The 25740-nt window shown below is 31.4% G+C and overlaps 1 long non-coding RNA gene across 1 annotated transcript; it reads right to left on the bottom strand.

The window, feature by feature from the left end:
* Positions 1–1216: 1216 nt before the first annotated feature.
* On the bottom strand, positions 1217–2826 carry LOC112323535 (uncharacterized). The gene is made up of 3 exons (XR_008057003.1): positions 2609–2826; positions 1833–1889; positions 1217–1266 (listed from the first exon to the last, which is right to left on the bottom strand). It is a non-coding gene; the product is annotated as an uncharacterized LOC112323535 (long non-coding RNA).
* Between the last annotated feature and the right edge of the window lie 22914 nt (positions 2827–25740).

The following is a 25740-nucleotide window of genomic DNA, read 5'->3' on the forward strand; positions in this document are numbered from 1 at the left end:
GACCGCACATACCGTGAAGACGTCTAGCAAAATTAGGTGGCTTCATGACGTCACCTTTTGCCCTCTCCCTTTCCCATCTTTGCTTTTCGTGGGTGGGATGAGAGAGACTCACCTTCGGTTCTGATCATCAACTATAAAAATCAACTACTTTTTCTTATTTTTTTTATGAGTCTCAGTTCTGATCATCAACTATAAAAATAAACAAGATTTCAGCACGGTTTTGAATTAGATTGCATCTTGAAAAGATGGACCTATTAAAAAATAAACAAGATTTTAGCACGGTTTTGAATTAGATTGCATCTTGAAAAGGTGGACCTATTAATCAAGGTGGGACCCATTCGGTAGAAGAAAAACAAAATAATCAAGGTGTGACCCATTCGGTAGAAGAAAAACAAAATAATCAAGGTCGGACCCACTTTATCGATGCTCAGGCTTTGAATTGAATTGATAATTATGCTTGTAACATATGGTGCATGTTTCTATTAACTAACTAACATGTGTTTTTTTTTTAAAAAAAAAAAAAAAGAAAAAAAAATCCCCCTCTTTATCGATGCTCTTTTTCTCGCCGTCAACGATAAGGTTAAGAGTGAAATTCAAGGTGGCATATAAGAGATGGCTGAAAGGACCGTGCCCCCATAAAATTTTCAAAAATTCAATATATATAGTCCCATAATTTAATATACATATTTGTAATACTATGAAATTATTTATACCTTCAAGGATTTTTATTCTTTAGAGCATAGGCAAAGTGTAACAGTCTCAAATTATAAACTCAAAATATACGATATATATTCGTAGCTACAAAATTTTTTTTTTTAATATATATATACAATTTTCCTGAAATTTCGGCAGAGTTTCCTTTGTATTCTTTAGATACCAAGTTATCGACTCAATCATTTCTCAACCTGTAACATCAATCACAATATTCGTCCCATTATTTGGACTTAAAAAAAACTCAAGCATATTTCAATATCTCAAATCTATTTTCTATAGAACATTATAATAAAACTAATAAATTCTTCACATGCATCGTCTCTTTTTTTTTTTTTTTGTATTTGTGCTCAAATATATACACAACCAACCATAATTCAACTTAATAATAATAATAACATTATAAATTACATCATACATAAGATAATAAGTTAAACATTACATTTTTAGATATTGAAGTATATTATATAAAACATTAGTTCTTCCAATTACATTAATCACATAACAAAATTATTTATCCAAGCATCTACTTTCCAGAACGAGGGTGCGATGTACCTAAAGACATTATCGCATAAAACATGATTAAAACAATTGCACATTTCAATAAGTAATTGATTAAGGACTAATTATTCATATACATTAAAGTGACTTTCCCATTAATTTGTAAATTAATTTTCTTAACATAGGCCATGCAATCAGGCATAAATTCCAGAAATCAGGAAATGATCTTCAAGGCTTGCCCATTCAACAGAATATTATTTCCAGTAATTGCCCATTCACCAGGGCATTATTTCCAGTAACCAGGAAATAATTTTTCAAGGCTTGCCCATTCACCAGGGCATTATTTCCAGTAACTGCCCATTCACCAGGGCATTATTTCCAGTAACCAGGAAATAATTTTCAAGGCTTGCCCATTCACCAGGGCATTATTTCCAGTAACTGCCCATTCACCAGGGCATTATTTCCAGTAACCAGGAAATAATTTTTTCAAGGCTTGCCCATTCACCAGGGCATTATTTCCAGTAACTAGCACTAGAATTTACAATCTATAAAAATTCATTCTACAATAATAATAATAAAAATTTAAACTAATTAATTACTCAAAGTTGTCGAACACCTACCTGGTGTCTGTGCGCGTGAAGATGTCCCTTGTTGCTGATTAGGTCCTGCGGCCTCCTCTGTACCAACAAAAATTACTTTGTCATTGTTCATTCATTCGAACCGGTAAAAATTCTAATACCCATTACATATTCTTTGATTAAATCCAACACCCTTAATTAAGTTTAATTGACTTTTAATTCAAGGAGGACAAAACCCTCCTTTATGAAACATTTACTTATTTTTTTTCTCCACAAAAGTCCCTATACAATTTAATCTATCAACATCAATTGTCTTCAATTTGGTAAGATTCCTCAATAATATTATTTAAACTCCATTCTCTAATTTTTCTTCTTCATTTAGCCAAAAACTCCTCAATAATATCATTTAAACTTCATTCTCTAATTTTCTTCTCTATTTAGCCAAAAACAACCTAGGGAAGGAAGTGAAGATTTTTCTTTTCTCTTTGAAAAATTCTTACTTCATTCATATAACAACACTTATAAACCTTCATCTTCCCTTATTTTCCAAACAATTGTATTTAACTTCAATTCCCCCAAATTATTCCTCTTTTGGCCAAATATTCAATTAAAATGAGGAAAAATAATTTTTGTTTCTTTTACTTAAAATTAAACACTTACCCAATCATAATTCATGCTTTCTAACATGGTTCAAACATAATTTGCATCATTCCTATAAATTATAACATAAATCCACAATTTCACATAATCATAATTTTGCATAATCCTTCATCAAACATAAAATTAAAGGAATTAATCATTTGGAGCATGTTATTTACCTCACTTTGATAAGGATTTAAGAAAAGAATGCAAGAAAAATCAAGTTTTCTTCTTCTCCCTCTTCAAACCCTAGCTTGAAATCCTTCCTTCAATGCATTCACCACCTTAAAATCAACCCCCTCTTTATGTTTAATTAAGTTACTCACTCTAATTACTCACTTTAATTAGTGAAATCAATGAGCATTTAAGTAGAAAAATCACACAATTCTTCCCCCTCTCTTTCTTTGAAGCTCACGGCTAAAAGAGAAAAAAATGGAGCATTTATAGTCTAACTTTTACTTATTTACACATTGGCCCTCATTTCTTCTCATTTCTATTTTTGCCACTCAACTCTTCTTTTTACTTAATTCTCACCTTAACATCTTATATTTTATTCTATTGTATCCAATTACAATACTTGGAATCCTTTTATTTAATCTATTCGGTACTTTATTTATTTTACTCAGATTATAATTTAGCGGGTTTTCACATTCTCCTCACCTAAAAAGAAATTTTGTCCTCAAAATTGAACCTCGTACCTGAATCTAGAAATACTTCGGGGTGTTTCTGTCTCATTTGAGATTCTCTTTCCCAAGTCACCTCCTCGATTTGGGAATTCCTCCACAATATCTTGACAATTGGAATCTTCTTATTTCTCAATTCCTTCACACTGTAATCTAAGACTTTCACCGGCTTCATTTCCAATGTTAAATTCTCATCAATTTCCAGAGGAATTTGAGGCAAGACCCGAGATGGATCCACTTCAGCCTTTCTTAACAGAGAGACATGAAACACATCATGGATTTTGGCCAAATGTGGAGGTAGAGCCAATCTATAAGCCACGGGCCCAATCCTTTTGGTGACCTCAAAAGGCCCAACGTACCTCGGCGCCAATTTCCCTTTCAAGCCAAATCTTAACACATGTTTCCACGGGGCGACTTTCAAAAATACTTTGTCACCAATTTCAAACTCCAGGGGTCTTCTCCTATTATCCGCATAACTCTTCTGCCTATCCTGAGCCGCTTTCATTCTATTCTTTATGATCTTTATCTTTTCAGAGGTAATCTGTACCAGCTCTGGTCCAATTAGTTGTCTATCCCCTACTTCCTCCCAGCATACTGGCGTCCGACATCTTCTACCGTATAAGGCTTCATAGGGAGCCATTCCTATTGTAGCCTGGTAACTGTTGTTGTAAGTGAATTCTACTAACGGTAGATGATCTTCCCAATTTCCTCCAAACTCCAATATACAGGCTCTTAGTAAATCCTCTAATATTTGAATAGTCCTCTCAGATTGACCATCAGTCTGAGGATGAAAAGCTGTGCTTAAATTCAACTTCGTTCTGAGAGCCTGTTGAACACTTGGCCATAATCGAGAGGTAAACCTTGGATCTCGATCTGAAACTATTGACACTGGCACACCGTGTAACCTTACAACTTCATCCACATATAATTTTGCCAATTTCTCCACTGAGTCTGTCATTTTCATTGCTAAAAAAAGTGTAGATTTAGTCAATCGGTCCACAATGACCCAAATAGCATCGCTTCCTCTTTTTCCTCTCGGTAATCCAGATACAAAGTCCATCGTGATATTTTCCCACTTCCACTCAGGTATCAATAATGGTTGTAAAAACCCAGCTGGTTTTTGGTGTTCCACCTTTACTTGTTGGCAAATCCCACACTTTGCCACATATTCAGCCACTTCTTTCTTCATATTCGGCCACCAATAACAATCTTTTAAATCCCGGTACATTTTAGTACTTCCAGGGTGTGTTGCAAATCTAGACTCGTGGGCCTCCTGTAAAACTTCCCTTTTCAGCGGTTGATTATCTGGTAAGTACATTCGTCTTCCAAGGACCACCATTCCATCTTTCTGAATTTGAAATGATGTCTCGATTCCTGACCTCACCTTTTTTCTTATCTTACGAACTTCCAGATCTTCTTGCTGAGCTTCTAGTACCCTGTCTCGGAGTGTTGACCTTACTCTTAATTGGGCCACTAATGACTCATCCGGTCCCGCCTCTACTTGAACATCAATCTTTCTTAATTCTAGCAATTTTTTTTCATCCCAATCCTCCCACTGAGCATCGACTGTCTTGAACTTGCGACTAAGAGCATCTGCGACTACATTTGCTCTCCCCGGATGATAATCGATTACACAATCATAATCTTTTATCAATTCCACCCAGCGTCTTTGCCGCATATTCAATTCCTTCTGTGTTATTAGATACCTCAAACTCTTATGATCCGTGAATATCTGAACCCGAGACCCATATAAATAGTGCCTCCATACTCTTAAGGCAAACACCACAGCCGCTAATTCTAAATCATGCACCGGGTAATTTATCTCGTGAGCCTTTAACTGTCTTGAGGCATACGCAATTACTTTACCGTGTTGCATCAATACACACCCTAGTCCCTTCTTCGATGCATCACTATAGACCACTAATCCTTCAGTTCCGGATGGAAGTGTTAACACCGGTGCAGTAGTGAGTCTTTTTTTCAGTTCTTGGAAGCTTTCTTCGCATTCCTGAGTCCACTCCCACTTTGTCTCTTTTCGAGTCAGCCGAGTCATGGGAATAGCTATGGTAGAAAATCCCTCAATAAATCTTCGATAGTACCCTGCTAATCCAAGAAAACTACGAATTTCAGTGATATTGGTAGGTCTTTCCCATTTCAATACTGCTTCAACTTTTCTAGGATCCACCGATATTCCTTCAGCTGATATAATATGTCCTAGAAAAATCACTTCCTTTAGCCAGAATTCACACTTGCTAAGTTTGGCATATAGTCGACGCTCCCTTAAGGTCATCAATACTTGCCTCAGATGTTGTTCATGCTCCAAATATGACTTTGAATAAACTAAAATATCGTCTATGAATACCACCACAAACTTGTCTAAGTATGGTCGGAAGACCCTGTTCATCAAATCCATGAACACAGCCGGTGCATTTGTTAGCCCAAACGGCATTACTAAGAACTCGTAATGTCCATACCGAGTTCTGAATGCGGTTTTTGCTACATCTAGTTCCTTAATCCTCAACTTGATAGTATCCCGACCTCAGATTTATTTTCGAAAACACTCTTGCCCCTTTTAGCTGATCAAACAAATCATCTATCCGCGGGAGCGGATATTTGTTCTTTATTGTTACTCTGTTCAACTACCTATAATCTATACAAAGCCGAAGGGTCCCATCCTTTTTCTTCACAAATAGCACAGGAGCTCCCCAGGGTGAATTACTCGAACGAATAAACCCTTTATTTAGTAATTCCTGTAGTTGGATCTTCAGTTCGGCCAACTCTGCTGGCGCTGCCACTACGTCAGAAGCGGCCCTGGTCTCCTCCTGGGTCATGTAGTATACTCTGCCTTGGGTTCGGCCCCCCCGTATTCTGTCACTCTGGGCATGAGTTCGGCTCCTACTGCCGCTGGCCCCTGACAAAACCTGTCTGGCTGGTCTATTCACGGTAGCGGACTGCTGCTGACTCTGAGCTTGCTGCTGATTTTGGGTGATTTCAGTCCTACGGGGGCAATCTCTTCGGAAGTACCCTTGACCCCCGCAATAATAACAGCCTCGGCCTAAATGCGGGCAGTCCCTCCACATATGCTCCCCTCGGCATATATAACACCGCCCTGGTGTTGCAGAACAGTCCCCTGGATGTCTTTGCCCACAGTGAACACACAAGGGATAAGTGATCGTTCTCTGCTCTGACACTCCTCTAGAAAAATTACCCCTAAGATTTGGCTGTCCTCCTGTCGACCCCACCTCAGTAGTCTGAACTGATGCAACTGATGTACCTCCCACCTTTTTAAACTGGCTGTACTGTCCTTTCCCCTTTTTTGAGAAAGGGGGTCTGTTATGGGTGTACTCTGTATCCTTTCGTTTACCTAAACCATGCTGGCCTTGTTGGCCCTCTTTCATACAAGCTTCCAGGGCCTCTGCTGCTTCAACAAGATCTCTAGTGGTCTCGAACTTAAATGCAATCAACCCTTGTCTCAACTCTTGCCGCAATCCATCCCTCAACCTTTCCACCCTATGTTGCTCACCAGGGACATAATGCGAGGCAAACATGGAGAGGTCATGAAACCTCCTCTCATAATCAAGTACTGACATGTCTCCTTGCCTTAGGGCCAGAAACTCTTGTTCCTTAATTTTTCGATGATAGGAGGAGTAAAACTGATGTTCAAACTGCATTTTAAATTCAGCCCAAGTCCAGGATCCTGCGGGTCTCCTCGATCTCACCGTATCCCACCAGGACCGTGCCCTATCAGAAAGTAAATGAGCGGCACAGTTCACTCGCAAGCCCTCTGTTACTTGCATCTGATCCAGAGTATCCTCAATTGTGCGAAGCCACCTTCCTACTATCTCAGCGTATGGTTCACCTAAAAAGGGCTCGCACCCAAGTTCTCTCATGCTTTTTACAATCCGCACTAATGTGACCACATTATCAGCTTTTATCGTAGCTGCTGGAACTGCTTGTACTGCCGGAGCTACTGGGATTGTCGGGGCCGAGGCACCAGACATTGCCTCAATCACTGCTCTCACTATCTGAGCTATGAACAAAGGGTCGACATGTAGTGTAGGGACCGCTGCAGGTGCTGGAGTCGTAGCTGGAGGCACGACTTCCTGTCTCTGCTGGTCTGAACCCTCGAGTTGTAACCCCTCAGTCTGTCTCAAGTCGGTGTCACGAATAAGTCCAGTCGACTCTCACAGTCTTGACTGCTGAGGCTCTAGGGGCATATGAGAGGCAGTATCCTCTAATGGATCATCTCCTTGTCTCTCCTCAAACCCTTCTCCAATCATTGTACCCTTCCTTGTGCGAACCATCCTGGTAAAAGTCAAAAATTTATTAAACCCTCTTTTTTTTTTTTTTCCATTCCTGAACCCAAGCCAGGGCTCTGATACCAACTGTAACAGTCTCAAATTATAAACTCAAAATATACGATATATATTCGTAGCTACAAATTTTTTTTTTTTAATATATATATACAATTTTCCTGAAATTTCGGCAGAGTTTCCTTTGTATTCTTTAGATACCAAGTTATCGACTCAATCATTTCTCAACCTGTAACATCAATCACAATATTCGTCCCATTATTTGGACTTCAAAAAAACTCAAGCATATTTCAATATCTCAAATCTATTTTCTATAGAACATTATAATAAAACTAATAAATTCTTAACATGCATCGTCTCTTTTTTTTTTTTTTGTATTTGTGCTCAAATATATACACAACCAACCATAATTCAACTTAATAATAATAATAACATTATAAATTACATCATACATAAGATAATAAGTTAAACATTACATTTTTAGATATTGAAGTATATTATAACAAAACATTAGTTCTTCCAATTACATTAATCACATAACAAAATTATTTATCCAAGCATCTACTTTCCAGAACGAGGGTGCGATGTACCTAAAGACATTATCGCATAAAACATGATTAAAACAATTGCACATTTCAATAAGTAATTGATTAAGGACTAATTATTCATATACATTAAAGTGACTTTCCCATTAATTTGTAAATTAATTTTCTTAACATGGCCATGCAATCAGGCATAAATTCCAGAAATCAGGAAATGATCTTCAAGACTTGCCCATTCAACAGAATATTATTTCCAGTAATTGCCCATTCACCAGGGCATTATTTCCAGTAACCAGGAAATAATTTTTCAAGGCTTGCCCATTCACCAGGGCATTATTTCCAGTAACTGCCCATTCACCAGGGCATTATTTCCAGTAACCAGGAAATAATTTTTCAAGGCTTGCCCATTCACCAGGGCATTATTTCCAGTAACTGCCCATTCACCAGGGCATTATTTCCAGTAACCAGGAAATAATTTTTTCAAGGCTTGCCCATTCACCAGGGCATTATTTCCAGTAACTAGCACTAGAATTTACAATCTATAAAAATTCATTCTACAATAATAATAATAAAAATTTAAACTAATTAATTACTCAAAGTTGTCGAACACCTACCTGGTGTCTGTGCGCGTGAAGATGTCCCTTGTTGCTGATTAGGTCCTGCGGCCTCCTCTGTACCAACAAAAATTACTTTGTCATTGTTCATTCATTCGAACCGGTAAAAATTCTAATACCCATTACATATTCTTTGATTAAATCCAACACCCTTAATTAAGTTTAATTGACTTTTAATTCAAGGAGGACAAAACCCTCCTTTATGAAACATTTACTTATTTTTTTTTTCCACAAAAGTCCCTATACAATTTAATCTATCAACATCAATTGTCTTCAATTTGGTAAGATTCCTCAATAATATTATTTAAACTCCATTCTCTAATTTTTCTTCTTCATTTAGCCAAAAACTCCTCAATAATATCATTTAAACTTCATTCTCTAATTTTCTTCTCTATTTAGCCAAAAACAACCTAGGGAAGGAAGTGAAGATTTTTCTTTTCTCTTTGAAAAATTCTTACTTCATTCATATAACAACACTTATAAACCTTCATCTTCCCTTATTTTCCAAACAATTGTATTTAACTTCAATTCCCCCAAATTATTCCTCTTTTGGCCAAATATTCAATTAAAATGAGGAAAAATAATTTTTGTTTCTTTTACTTAAAATTAAACACTTACCCAATCATAATTCATGCTTTCTAACATGGTTCAAACATAATTTGCATCATTCCTATAAATTATAACATAAATCCACAATTTCACATAATCATAATTTTGCATAATCCTTCATCAAACATAAAATTAAAGGAATTAATCATTTGGAGCATGTTATTTACCTCACTTTGATAAGGATTTAAGAAAAGAATGCAAGAAAAATCAAGTTTTCTTCTTCTCCCTCTTCAAACCCTAGCTTGAAATCCTTCCTTCAATGCATTCACCACCTTAAAATCAACCCCCTCTTTATGTTTAATTAAGTTACTCACTCTAATTACTCACTTTAATTAGTGAAATCAATGAGCATTTAAGTAGAAAAATCACACAATTCTTCCCCCTCTCTTTCTTTGAAGCTCACGGCTAAAAGAGAAAAAAATGGAGCATTTATAGTCTAACTTTTACTTATTTACACATTGGCCCTCATTTCTTCTCATTTCTATTTTTGCCACTCAACTCTTCTTTTTACTTAATTCTCACCTTAACATCTTATATTTTATTCTATTGTATCCAATTACAATACTTGGAATCCTTTTATTTAATCTATTCGGTACTTTATTTATTTTACTCAGATTATAATTTAGCGGGTTTTCACACAAAGCATCACTTAACATATAATAATCATTTGTATTTTCTTTCGAATCAGCTAAAACAGCTAAAATATAATTAAATTTCAAATTAAAAGATATTGTATTTGATAATGAATATGTTTGGAAGTATAGTTGTGATTATTTTTTATTTAAAAATGTATTAAAATATTTTTTTTTACATCGGCGCATAAAAATGATCTAAAAATATTATTTTGTATAAAAAATAAAAAAAAAATATATTTTTTTAACATTTTTAAAATGCAAAAATAAATAATGGCTAAATCATTAAGTACTTTCGGAAATTATTCAATTGTTTTATAGTACAAGAATAGAACGAATCATTATAAAAGGTTGTCTTGCCTCAGCAGACTTTCACACTTTTAAGGTTTCTACTATTTGATGCAATAAGAAAATAACCTAACCAAAAAGCAAAGTGCAATATTATATTATATACTGTGATGTTCACTTGAGTGGGTGGATGATGCTTTGGATTAGAATCAAAGTTCTTAAACCTGGGAATATGTCGGGGTTTTACCATGTATCCAGATTAATTTACTTTATAAAAATTAAAATTAAATTGTATTAAATAAATTTTTTATAAAAATATTTCTTAGAATTAAAACAGATTAATTCTAGATTTTGTTTTCTTGAGTTGAGATGAGTTGAGTTAGATGTCAGATTTACGCGATAAGCTCGGCATGCTTTAGTATCACTATATATCTAAACACAACCTATATGGGTAGATTCAATACTAGGATTTAGAAGTATAATAGATAGTTATTGTTTTTTAAATTATTTTTTATCTAGAAATGTATTAAAATAATATTTTTTTATTTTTTTAAAATTATTTTTTATATTAACACATCAAAATAATTAAAAAATATATATAAAAAAATAAATTTAAACTAAAAAAAAATTAAATTTTCATGAACCCAAACAGTGCTTACGAATCCTTGGTGTGATCACTGGTAACCATGCACTCTCTTGTCAATAAAAATTCTTTGCCACTGTTGTTTAGAGCTGTGAATAATAATAATAATAATAATAAAAGGGCTAACCTCAAAACAATCTCTCAGCTATGTATGTACCTTCTCTTGATTGAGTCCTAAAAGAAATTTGTCTCAATTGGGTCCTCTCTTTTTTTTCAAATAAGATTCCCACCTACACATTTTTAACAAAATAATGTTAATCTTCCTCCAAAACAACGCTGTTTGTTAAAATTTAGGTTCTTGCTTCTCTCCTTCGATCAAATAATTTCTTTTTTCGAGTCATCTCAAGAACACATTTAATGTAAATTAGCTTGGCGCATTTAGGAGAGTAATTTTCATGAGTGTTGGTATTTATAAATTACAAATATGAAAGATGAACAATTTGCCAATGGAAAACTATGAGTTGATTAATTTAGGTAGAGATCAAAATAACTCGGTAAAACCCAACAGACAGCAAGAGGGGCCTTAAATATTTTTAAAATACTTTTAATATTATAATATTAATATAATAGTTTGGTGAGGTGCTGGTATTGTTGACTTATATATAGCGTACATATATATATAACCTGGGTTTTTCTTTTATAAGTCAACATTATAATGTTGACTTATAATCGATCCCACTTTATCTATTCTCTCTTTCTTGCCGTCAACAATGATAAAGTGAATGATGAGGTAAGAGTGAAATCCAAGGTGGCATGAAAGACATGGCTGAAGGGACCGTGCATGGACCGTGAAGGGACCCGTCCGTCCAAGGTGCGTTTGAGGCTGTTTGGCTCTGCGGTTGAACCTGTTTTTGATCGAATTTTAATTTTTTTTTTTTGCTAAAATTAAGTGCGGTTTGTACTTTTTGGATCGTTTTGATGTGCTGATGTCAAAAATAATTTTTAAAAAATAAAAAAACATCATTGTCATGTATTTCGGCACGAAAAGCTATTTAAAAAGCAACTACTACCACACTGTCAAACACCCTCTCTAAAACTGATTAGAGATTATGCCTGGTTTTATATATATATATTTTTTTGTCTTGATTGAGTCGTAAAAGAAATTTTAGTCCTAAAAAATCAAGAGAAGGATAATAATCTCCCAACTCTGATCCTTCTCTTGATTGAGTCCTAAAAGAAATTTGTCTCAATTGGATGCTCATGGATCTTCAATTAAAATTTCCATCGAAACATTTTACAAATTGGAGGAAAACAATGCTGTTTGTTAGAATAACTACAAAATTCAGATGGCATACTTGAATGAATGTGAACAAAGAGACTAAATTAAAATTTCTTGAGGCTTCAAAATTGTGTCGGCACTTTGATCCATAGTTATTATACCCAAAGATAATCCCAAATATCTTGATTTTCTTTTCAGCTTCAACCCTGTAGAAAGGTGTTACAGTATCACTTTGGTCTTTCACCTTGAAAAACTTGACCCTGTCACCAGCTTTAAGTTCCTTGTGGCGAACGAATGCAAGCCAGCCCTTTGCGAGAACTGGCTTTGGGTTTCCTTTCTTGCGAGTAGAGCATTGAAAGGTCCAGACGAAGCCACTCTCATCTATTTCTGGAAAATCTCGGACATGGCTACCTTTAAGAGATGCATGGGAGAGGCTTGAAAAACTTACTACGCATTGAGAGTCTCTTGTGAATATCCGTCTTGGTTACCAACTTTGAGAACTTCGCCATTTCTTCTTTTTTGCTTGCTTTGTTGCATTATGTGTTAGTATTTTATATAGATGGGGATAGATGACAAGTAAATTAAGTTTTGTCTGAGGAAAAGTAATTTTTTTCTTAGAAATTAGGTTTTTTGAAAGATGAATTCTTGAAAAGTGTTATTTTTTGATGTGTGGTAGTGTCATAAAAAATAAGTTGGAAAATATTTTCCAGTGTTTGGTTATATCATGAAAAATGAACTGGAAAATAACTTATTAATATTTTTTTTTCAAATTTATTACAATAATAAGAAACAAATCTTATAAATGAAAAAGTTGAACGAAAATTGAAAAAAATAATCTAATTTAATAAATTATCTCAAATAAAACAAATAACAATCAAAATAATAAAGATCAAATCTAACAGATAAAAAATTGAAAGATAATGAAATTAAAATAATTATAATTATAATTTTATAAATTATTTCAAATAAAATAAGTAACAATCAAAAGAATGAGGACAAAATTTAATATATAAAAACTTTCAATTAAAAAATAATAAGAGAAAAGCAAATAACAATTAAAAAAAATAAGGATTAAAGTTAATATAAAAATCAAATTCTAAGGAATGAATTTGAAAAAAAAATTCAAAAAAAAATATACAACAATCAAAAATTTGAGGATCAGATTTGATATAATCAGAAAATAATATGATATTTTTAAATTTTTTATAGCATTCGGAAATTGTTTTCTATCTAAAATAAAAGAAAAATACTTTTCTAAAAATCAAGTTAAATTTTCTTTGGACCAAAAAATTATTTTTCATTCAATATTTTTTTTAATAATAAATAAATATAAAAAAGTTTGGAAATTGATTACTGAGATATTTATTTAAGATTATAATAATTTTATAAAATATAAATTAAAATAAAATTATTAAACCCAATAAAATTAATAATTAGGATTGTGAATTTAACGAGTTAAATTACAAAGTTGAAATTAATTTAAAATATTATTACTTCATTATTAAAAAAAGTTAATTATAAATTTGTAAAATTAAATGGATAATATATCGAGACAACTCCCGTACATTTTAAGAAATCAGGTAGTAAAGTTTAAATTTTAATTTTTCCAAAACAGACGAGGCAGAGGAAGAATATGAAATTAAAATAGTCGGTGTAAGATGATGTGACAATAGGAGTCGGCCTAAGTTGTGGCAATAGGAAAGGCAGCAGAATGTGATCGGCAGAATTTCTGTCACTTCGAAACCAGATTTCAGATTTCCTACAGAAAATATTATTATATTAGAAAAAATCCCAGTAACCAACATTTACTTCACCCTAGTAAGATAAAATTCAAGTTGTCAATTCTATTTTGTTTTGGACGGAAATATTTCATATTAATTTAAAAAATAAAATAAAATAAAATAATTTTTATTTTATTTTAAATTTTAGTTCGTTCCGGATTTTTCAGCTAAATTTCAGCCGGAATATTCCGGTTTCATTTCACATGTTCCATTCCGCTCTTGAAAAGCCATTGAACCTTGTTTAATTTAATTAATTAAACCACCCAAATATAAAAAGCTCTTTTTCATTACTATTTTCAATAATAATGATATTAATAATAATATTGATTATTATTACTATTTTCATTAACAATTATATTTATTTTTTAAAATTAGATTTATTACTAATATATATGGTTTATATTCATGTTGCTTTTTTTTCATGTTTATAGTTTGTAGGAATTTGAGCAAAACAAGGGATGCTTTAGATTTCATTAGCCCTGATAATATTGACCTAACTTTTTATTTAAAATATTTGTGTTAAAACATTTTACTTTTATAATATTTTGACATTTTGTTTAAGTTGAATTACTTTAAATTAAAGATCTATTTAATCTTGACTATTTAGAAATATTTTAAATTTTAAAATTATATTTGTTTGACATTGTGTTTGTATTGCATAATTTATAATTAATTTATCTTGAATTTGAATTATGTTTGTTATATATATATATATATGAATAGTAAAAACCCGAAATGGCACGCCGAAACACTCCGAAACTGAAACTTTTCATTCCAATTGAAAAAACAGAACACCTAACGAAACGGAATTGACAACCTTGGGATAAATTGATTTATTTGATATGATTTTAATTTTTTTTTTCACACTTTTTTCATGGATTTTTAAGAGAATCATATTTTATTACATGAACCATATTTTATTAAAGAAGCCAGAATTACGATTGAAAGTAAGCAGGACTATTCATTTAAAACAAAAACAATAATAAAATTGAATTATTAATTAATTTATATATATTTGTAAATTCAGATATAAGAGTTGCAACATTGCCACTTCATAATCCAATCAAGTTTATGTTTTTAGTGAGCTCCCTTAAAGTAATTTTTTTTTAATTTCCCTCTTAAACTGATATAATTCTGGAATTTGATCCTCGCAAGTGAAGCTAGAGTTTCGCTAAGAGGTTAACCAGTGAAAAACATTTTTTTATATATAAAATACTATTTTCAACTAGTAATTAAATACTCACATCAATGTAGTTAATAAAAAATAAATCTTTGAAGAGTTTTTTGTTGTTGTTTTACTTGTAGTAGCAAAAAATAAAACACGGTTCTTTTGGTGGTTTTCTTATATATTGGAATTAAGGTATTTAAGAATTGATTTATAGTGTGTTTTACATTACAATCTGCATTTCAAATTGTTTTTTTAATATTAAATTGAAATATTTTTATATATTTTATTTTTATTTTAACATGTTAATATTAAAAAATATAATTTTAATACATTTTCAATTAAAAAACATCACAAAACACAATACCAAGAATTAATTAGAATCTTCATTTTCATTCATTGCAAGAGTTTGAAGGATCGATATTATTTTAAATTTATCTATTTTTTTTTTTTATCTATCTTGCTATTGTATCTTGTAAACATAGAGCGAGGAAGGGATGACTTTTTTAACTTGTTATCTTTTTTTCCCCACAACTATGAGATAATTCAACTTTTTTTTTTCTTTCTTTTACACAATAATTTTACAATTTAAGTCCAATCCGGACCATCAATACATTTTCACTCTCTCTTTTTCTCACTAAAAAACTTGCTTGTCAAAGAATGATTTTTTTATTTTTTTTATAAGAAAAAAATTAAACTTCGCGTTTTAAGTCGAATCCAGCCACCACCGCTTCTGTGCCACAGCTGACATCCGGCCCGCTTTCTCACAATTTCTTCTTATCTCTTGTACCAACTTCATTAGCGACGTTATCTTTGCTTCGCAATCTAGACGTAGAAACTATAGAACGCCGAAACGAAAGACTTCTATCAAAGACCCAGTAATACATGCGGTCTATCACTATCAATCAAGAAAATTTGTTTTGAAAGGAATGGAATGGGGATTTCTTTACAGAAATAAATAAATAAAATAATACTATTTCAAAAAAAAATAAAAAAATAATACACTTTGATATTATCGTGCATCTAAAATATAAAATTTAATAAATATTGTGCATTATAAAATTTAAACCTAGATTAAAAAAACAAATTAAAATTAATATTGCAGTTCACAACAACAATATTTAAGCAAATATCACAGTTTTAAAATGCAATAATATTAAAATATTGTATTTATAACATCAAACTATAATATTTAAAAAAAAAATTTCATAGTATATTACTTCATTTTTATTTTATTTTTCCCGTGCAAATTACGCAATTTATCCGTGGAATGATAGGCTGGACGTCGAAATGGGTCATTATCGAAGGTAAGCTAGGCTTTAGTGCTTGAAGTTTCAAATTGTCAGTTTAATCTCTTCGTTAGTATGGAGCCGATTTGAATGCCTTCGGGTTTAACCCAAAGGCAATGACTTAATTGCTAGTATCAAGACTGATGGCAGCCACTGGGTGGATGAATTTAATCCTCACCATTTAAATTTAGAAACGATGCCCTAGTCCTTAATTACCTGATGAACCAATTCTCTCCTTCAACTAGGGGTGATGATTTTCGGTTTGATTCAATTTTTATTAAAAAAAAATAATCAAACTAAATTTAAAAAAAAAGCGACCCAAAACCGGTTCAAACCGCCTGGTTTTGGTTCGGTTTTTTAGGACAAAAACTGGTTTGGCTCGGTTTTTTCCGGTTTGGCTCGGTTTTTCATATTTACTTGTAATTGTAATTCTTAACCAGCTTAATATTTAAAAAATAAAATTGACAAAGATAATTTTAGAAAAAAACATAACAAAACAGAAACAAAACCATATGAGAAAAAAACATTGTAGCAATCCACAGTAATTTGCGATGAAAGTTACAGTGCTTTCCTCACATATTATAACTGTAATTTTTAATCAGTTTAATATTAAAAAATAAAATAAAATAAGATTATTTTTGGAGAAAATTATATATAAAAAAAAAAAACCATGCAGAGAAACACTGTAGCAATAAATAATTTTTTTTTAAAAAAATTACAAAACTAAATTCTCAATCAGCTCAATATAAAAAAAAATCGACAAATATAATTTTAAAAAAAAAAAAAAAAAAATTATGTGGGAAAACACCGTAGCAATCCAAAGTATTTTAAAGGAAAAAAATTACAAAGCAGAATTTTTAACCAGTTCAATATTTAAAAAATAAAATCAACAAAGATAATTTTTTTAAAAAAAAATAAATGGAAAAAAAAAAACGAAGTTGGAAAAAAAAGGAAAGTAATTTTGAAAAAAAAAGAGGGAAAGTTGGAAAAAAAATAAAAAAACGCAAAAAAAAAAAACACTGTGAATTACTGTTGTAATCCACAGTAATTTAGGTGTGAGGGAACAATGATTCCCCCGCACCATTTAGATATTGTTAATTAGTCGACTAGTTATATTATAATTACATTACATTACAAAAGAAACAAATTAATTTGTTTATCCCCTTACATTTTTTGACTTTTCTTTTTATTTTTCTTTTTGATATTTTGATCCCCAAGCTTTTTAATTTATTAATATTTTAACCTCAAATATTTTTTCATGATTGGATCCTTCAATGCCTAAATCTTTAAGGTCAATTACTTCAAATTTATTAGAAAATAAAAAAAATTAAAGACAAAAAACCTAACTATAAAACACAAAGAAATTTGATGCCTGTTTCAAAATTAACTCAAAATGTTAACTTTGATTTTCTAATTTTGCACTTAACCCATTTTTAGTTCTTTTAGTTTTTCAAAACTTTTATTTTAGTTTAAAATTTTATTTTTTTATTTTTAATTTGAGATTGGAAAAATAAAGTTATAAGATTTCAGTAATAAAAAGAAAACTGTTGTTAGCTATTTCAAAATTAACTAATGTGAAATCTCCCATGACTCTTTGTAGCTTTCCAAGAGTAGCTTCGATACAGACCTCTATAACCATATTCATGGACAGCACCTGTTCCTTTGGTGGAGGCAAGATTTTAATTTAACTGTCCTTTCGCAATACAGTAACTTATGTTTTTTAAATTATTTTTTAATAAAAAAATTTAAATTTATTTATTTATTTAATATGTTAATATCAAAAATAAAAAACTCAAAAAAAATATTTTAATATTTTTTGAATTAAAATCATGATAAATATGAATGTTGTAATTTTGCTGATGAATTGATGTAAATGTATCCTAATTTTATGAGTGTAAGATACACGGCTAAGAATAATCTAATCGTAGAGAGAATTGTGTAGTCCTTATAAAATAAAAAGCCTGACACCATGCATGTGAATTATGATAATGCTTGACCTTCATACACATATCATTCTCAACAACGAACATTTCTTCATGCATTTTTAAAAATATGTTGGAAGCTACAACTATGATTTAAGGGCTGTTTGGGTTTCGATAAAAATCTCCAAGAAATATGCATTTCTTCATGCATTTTTTTTAAGAAAGTATTTAAAAAAAAAATACCCATGCTGCATACATATTAGTTCTGAACACATGTTGGAAGGTACAATTATGATTTAGGGCTGTGGTTTCGATAAAAATTATATTTTATGATTTTTTTGAATTTTTTTATTTAAAATTAAATTTTTTTATTTTCAAATTGTTTTGAAATATTTATATTAAAAATAATTCTTTAAAAATAAAAAATAATTTTAATATATTTTTAAATAAAAATATTTAAAAAATAACCGTAATTATATTTACAAATATCTTTTTAATGGCTATTATTAGATAGAATGTACGTTCTATTAAGTTAAATGGAGCTCATAGTTAGGCAACCGTTAGTGACCTTTTATGCTTTGAAAAAATAAAAATAAAAAGTTAAGCAACTACGAAATCCTATAATGACTCTTTTTTATGCTTTGAAAAATGGGAAGATCTGGGCCCGCACGATTTGTCACCCAGCCAGAGCGATTGGCAAATTGTCACTAAACAACCAAGTTAAAAGGTTTGCATAGAAGGTTCTGGGTTAGAGATTGAATTCTGTTTGATACCGTGAGTAATTATTTTTTAAATTATTTTTTTATTTAAAATATATTAAAATAATACATCTTTCTATTTTAAAAAATTAATTTTAATATTAACATGTCAAAATAATTTTAAAACATAAAAAAGTATTAATTTAAAATAAAATAAAAAAATAAAAAGTTTTATTTTTTTCAAAAATGCTTTTAAAATATAAAAACAAACATAACTTTTAATATAATTTAAAATTATTAAAACAATTCAAAAAGGAAAAAAAAATAAAAGAAAAATTGAGATTGTTTAATAGAATAGTAGTAGTATATTTGTTTTGTACAAATTAATAGCAATTTTTTTTATATTTTTTTTGGTGATAAAGTATTGATGAGTGAAGAACCTTCTTTCCCTCCAACCATCTCTTCATAACTACATCTTTTTGAATCTATTTCATTATTTCTAAACAAGGTTGTCGGCAAAAGACTTTGTCAAATAATCCGTTGACACGTTATTTCCAACAACAATAAACATTTTTTCATGTATTTTTATCTTTCATAGAATGTATCGAGAAAAATATAACAACAATTATATATATAAAATATAATTTAATAACATTATAAAGAACAAACAACTATCTTATTTGTCATGCCTCACTTCTTCATCATGAACATATTCTTCGTCGTCTTCTTCAACTCATCATCCCATCCAAAACCATTTTTTGCACAAAGCTTTGATATAATTTTTCATTCCTCTTGTTTATTGCTTTAGCCACTCGTGCAAAAGAATTGGACCAAAGGTTGATGATGACCTATTTTGGTTTCAAAGCTTCCTCGACTAAGATTCCATGAAGCAGATGAGACATGTGTTTTGTTCACCTAAATTGCTTGCTCTTACTTTTTTTTTTTTATCCATGTCTATAAAAATAAAATAATTTAACAAAGTTTATATAATAATAAAGAAATTTCAAATTAATTTAGAAATATACACATTATGCCTAATAAAAGAATGCAATACAATATTGAGTACTTTCATGGTCATTGAAAGCTTACATGATCATTAATTTCAAGACCTGTAGGATTAATCGAAGCACGCGCAAACGAACTTGTATATCCATGTTAATAATAAAAAAAAAAGAATGCAATACAATATTATTCTCATTGAAAACAAATAGAAAACATAATGTAAAATAAAGTCTATTACTCATAATGTAAACTTGGTTAATAGTTTACTGATGGATTCGGGCGGACGTTATATATTAAAGAAATTGAGGCAGGTCGCGAACTAAATCTACACTTAAATTGATAGAAGAACTTGATTCTCAATTGTTTATACTACAATTAAGTCCTTTTGGCGATTGATTTCGGCAACTTTATTTAGCCACATCATGCTATAAGTTTTAGAATCGCATATATTGGACCTGCAAATCACTGTACCTTAAAAATTATACTTATAACATGATGACGTGGCGAAGTAAAGTTGTCAGAATCAATCTCCCATTAATGTGTATTTTCCCTAGTATTTGTTTGTGTTTTTAGATTTTTTAAAAAATATTTTTAATATAAAAAAATATTAAGTTTATATTTTTTAAATATTAATATAAAAAAATATTTTAATATATTTTTAAATAAAAATTTATTCTAACCACAATTTTACACGATCATTCATACTATACTTGTACTATAATAATTAATTAATCAAGTTTTTTCATCAATCAATTTAAATGTAATTTATGTTCTTGTTTGAAGTGTTTTTCATAAAATTTTATTTTATTTTTATTTTAAATTAATTTTTTAATTTTTTTTTAATTTTTTATGTGATAATATTAAAAATTAATTTCTAAAAAAAATTGATGCATTTCTAAAAAATAATATTTTAAAAAATAACAACTACCCTAGTATTTCCAAACATCCCCAACCTCTATTTATTTAATGTAATATATCCACCAGAATCCATTAGTAAAACTATTAATGAAATTTATTGATTGTATCACGTGTTCTTTGACCCTTTCTCCTCCTTTTTTGAATCATCTCAAGAACACACTTAATGTAAATTAGCTTGGTTCTCCTCCTTTTTAATTTGAATCATCTCAAGAACACACTTAATGTAAATTAGCTTGGCGCATTTGGGAGAGTAACTCTTGTGAGCGTTGGCTCAAAATTATAACTTGCAAAGATAAAAAATGAACAAAAGAGCAGATGCCATGAACATCGATCAAGAGGATGGATCGTTGCAAACTTGATAGTTCACCACAATCAAAAGCATATTCATTGCAGGAGAAGACATTACAAGTATCGTTTTCTTTTTTTCCTTTTTTTTTATAAACGAGACAATACAAGTATCTGCCATCCTTAAATTATTCCCACTTTTTTTTTTGTTTTTTTTTTAAATTAGCTCCTCATAGATGAGATGAAACAGACGGTACGGGGGAACTGTTGAATTATAAGTCTTTATTTCTTAACATGAGTCAGATCATAAACAAATGAGTCATAATTCACTCCATAAATTAACCAAATGTGATAAGAATAGAACTATAATCCAATGTCAATATTTCAATAACTTTACTTACTTTTGCATACGGAAGACTAAAGAGTCCCACACTCCCACAGTCCCATTCCTTGTTCATGCATGTGTGCATAAAGTCAACGTAAGTGACTATTTCTTTTTACATTTACGTTTTGCAAGCCCAATTACTAGTTTTACGTGAAGGTGGAGGCTGTTGGTCACTTGGAGATTTTTGTAGAAATTTGCTTTCAAGATGTTTCAGCCCATGGAGACATGTTAGAGATAAGAGGCTTCTTGTTGGACACAAGAGCATGGAGTACTTAGAGATAAGCCCAATTACTACGGGGCCATGGAGATTAATGGATATGTTAGAGAAAATGCAGACTTGGAGACAACATATACACGATTAATCATTATGGAGTGTACAGACTTCTTTTCTTTTTTTCTCTAGTTTTTTTTTCATATAAATTGTTGCAAATAACCTTGGTAATCAATTTTTTTATTTTTTATTTTGTATGATATTTTTTAGTATTGAGGTCGTGATCATGATGAAAAAGATAGATCCTCCATTGAGTATTTCCTTGTTAATATTTCCTTGTTAAATCTCTATAGATGGGCTCTGGTGCTTTCGTCTCCATGTTGTGTGATATTGAAAAGAGGTCAATGGTGCTATTATTAGCTAATATACTGGTGCTAAAACATGAAATAAGTTAGGCATATAGATTATGAAAGCCAAGAATAAAACCAAGCTCAAAATAAAACCAAGCTTAAGGTTGTAATACCATATGATAGCAAATCTATAAAATGTCATGGGAAGGATTTTGCACGTGTTATCAGATAACTTTTCATGTTCTGTATATGTTCCCTGAGATCTTTAAGTCCATCATAGTTATCTAGGTTGGCCTTCACGAAGAGATATTCATTGGAGATGAGAGTGTATAACACTCATTGATAAAATGAGGAATCTTTCACTTGGTGGTGTTCATTCTGATGACCTCTCTCATATTTTGGTATTTTTTTGCATGGAACAGCTAAGTGAGACTTAGAAGATTGCTGATTAGATCTTCATTTGGAACGTCTAGTTTAAGAATATTGGGTGTAGTTTATTTTGAGTATAAGAGTGTGGGTCTATCTTAATGGCATATCACTTTGTCCCGTCCCTTCACGATGGAATTGGAGTTGTCTATAAGCTTCTACTTGTGCTTTCTTTAGAGTTCGATGTTGTAGAGATTAAAGGGTTTCAAGATGTTGTTGGATGATGGTAACAACATTATTAAGCATCTATACTTGTTGAGATAATTGTTGGAGACTCAAAAGAGCTAGAGTTCTTGTGAGAAGTTCAGTACCTTTCTCATGTTCTTGTGAGCTAGAGTTTTGTTTGCCACAAAAAGGATTTTGGGAGAGTGAAAAAGAGTGAGAGGGAAATAACAAGCTTTTTATTTAGGTTCCTATAGATAGCATCAAAGATGAAACGAAGAAATTTTTTAATGAACTCTTGGCTTTTTCATTGGTAATAATAAATTGAGTTGAAATTGTGGGTTTGTGTTAACTTTAAAATAAATTCTCTGATATTTAAATTAGTTTTTTAATTTGATTGCCCAAGTGATAATAAATAAAAAGAACAAGAATATAAAATAGGTGTTTTATTATGTGCGGTGGAGGGATGAATATTCTGACGTCTTGTTCACAATTGAAGCCCTTTAAAAACTTTTTCCATAACTTACCTATCCCAAAATGAAGATTAGACGTAGGGTGACAATGCTATTTGTAGAAGATTGATGCTTGAGTTAAATTATAAATGCTGATAAAAAAAAGTTATATTACATAGAAAATATGATTCAAATGGAAGCCTATATTGCATCAATAAAACTTACTAAATAGGCCAACAGGTAGCCGCTTAGAGAAACACTCAGATTGCATAAAACGTAACATAGAACTTAAGAACATGATCATACAAACCAAAGTCTAACAGAAAAAAAAGTTTTTACATAAATCGTTATTGAATCGTGACTGAAAACTGTGAAATGTTGAAAGAAGAACGAAATTGATCCTCATTTTCTGGCAAAGATAGGAGGGAAGTCTTGTAATCCCTGTAAGTGTCCTTTGCAACTGCCTGATCAAGCGGCACACTATTTCTTTTGTAGTAAAGCTCTTTGATATCATCCAAGTCCCTACCTGCCCTCGTGACAATCACATGAATCATCGTTCGCTATTGGATCATGCATGAATACCATCTCGCTAGAACCAAAATCGCAGCTTACAATTGTTGAAAAACTCTTATAACAATGGTTGGAAACAAAACACACAAATACTTAAACCTCCCAAGTATTTATTTATTTATTCACACTCTTACAGTACATTTAAAATATTGTGAATACATGGTCTTTATATTTATAGGGAGATTATAAGCTCAAACTATCCTATTCTAGCAAGGATTTTAAATACTAGTAACACAAGTATTCTAATTTACTAGTTAAATAATGATTTTAATTAAATTGTTTAACACAAATCACTATGATTTTAGTATAATCTAACAATCCCTCATTTAAAGAGCAAATACCAAGTAATTTTATTAGCTTTAGCAATGACTCCATGTGTTCTTGTAGATCTCATTGTAGAAAAACTGACATTACAGTGATTGATTCTGGTCAGCCATTTCACCAAGCTCGAGGTCACATGCTGCCTGATACGCATCCTTAATTTTGAGGCTCGTTGTCTTGCTACTTATGAAGGCAGGCATCCTTCTTGTTTCCATGCTGACCACATTGAAAGCAAATAAGGTGTAGACCTTCATGGACAATTCTACGAGGCCTCCTCCTCAATTTGGATTTTGACAGTAGAGGTTTCATAAGGTCTACTTCCACACATATTCTAGCAAAATTTCCACTGGTGCAAATTGAGGTTGCCTTGTCCACCTTCAGTGTCTTACCAATAGTGTCCCCCAATTTTCCACAAAACAGAATTATCGTGATACTCCATAGCCAAATCTGGAAGTCTCACCCACACAGCAATTTTATCAATCATGGCTTCATTCGGATCAAAATTGGGATGCCATTGTTTACTGTGAGATAATGGTCTGCCACCATCCAAGGACCCTCAAAAAGATGTAGTCATGATCATCAGAACTGGAAAATTTTGCCATGAAGAAATCGTTTTCCAAATCTATGACTAAAGAACCCTGAATCTTCCACAAAGTTTAGAGTCTTTTCAGTAAAAAAACTTGTATCTAACTCTCCTCCCCATGACTGATTATTAAAGTTTGACACCATACAAGGTTCCCTAATCTGCTGTTTTTCCTCAACAGATAATTTGATTAGCGAACAGTCATCCTCCTCATCATCAGTAATATATTCTTCCCTCAAACCATCTGCAGCCATCTTCTTATCCAAATAAGAAGCACAAAACAAAGAGTGTCCTTACATATGTAACCACCAGTAACTTCTTGTGCGTCACTCAGTCCTTCTAAACTCGCAGCATCAACAGTAGGTTGTTGTCCTAAATATCCACCTTTGCCCTTTTGTTCCATCGAGTCAAAAGATCTGCTTCCTCAGCTGAGATATTCGTTGGTTTTCTAGAGAGCATGCTTAACTCTAATGGCTTTGGTGATATAAGAACCAAGTAAATGTCTCATTGACTTTTTTCACAAACAGTTGGGGAGCATTCAAGAAACGAAGAACGGCCAGCTAACGAAAATCTAGGACCATAGATTTTCTCTCCAACGCGCAAAGCATCCGAGGAAAATTAAAGGGCCAAAAACAATCGCGCGATCATTCTTTTTCTCATCTGATTAAAAATTTAAAACTAATGAATAAATAAAACAAAATCGTAATGAGTTTTTTGTGTTCAATTCAATACTCATGCATGTATGCATATAGTGTCGACCTCTCTGGAGTGACTGTAATCCAACGTAAATATTCCGATAACTTTACTTTTGCGGCATGGAAGACTAAAGAGTCCCCCTTCCTTGTTCATGCATGTGTGCATATAGTCAAGATCTATGGATTGACTATTTCTTTTGACATTTTACGTTTTGCAAGCCCAATAATAGATGAAGATTTCAGCTTCCTTATGGTAAACCACGTAATCAGCGCTATCCCTGTAGCTTGTCATACAGAAGTTTTTTTTAAAATAATATCTAGATTATTAAAAAAAAATTAGAATCGTTATTAAATTTTCATCTGAAAATTTTACAAATTTTTAACAAAAAAATGTTAATCTTCCTCTAAAACAACGCTAGCTGTTTGTTAAAATCTAGGCCGATCCTTCTCTCCTTCGATCAAATCATGACTGACTCGCTAATTAATCCAATGTGCAATATTCTTATGTGTCAAAAGTGTTAGCCATGTCACCTGGCGGCTCCATATCAGCAATTTT

The sequence above is a fragment of the Populus trichocarpa genome, chromosome 12 (assembly GCF_000002775.5).
Source record: "Populus trichocarpa isolate Nisqually-1 chromosome 12, P.trichocarpa_v4.1, whole genome shotgun sequence".
NCBI classification, from domain to species: domain Eukaryota; kingdom Viridiplantae; phylum Streptophyta; class Magnoliopsida; order Malpighiales; family Salicaceae; genus Populus; species Populus trichocarpa.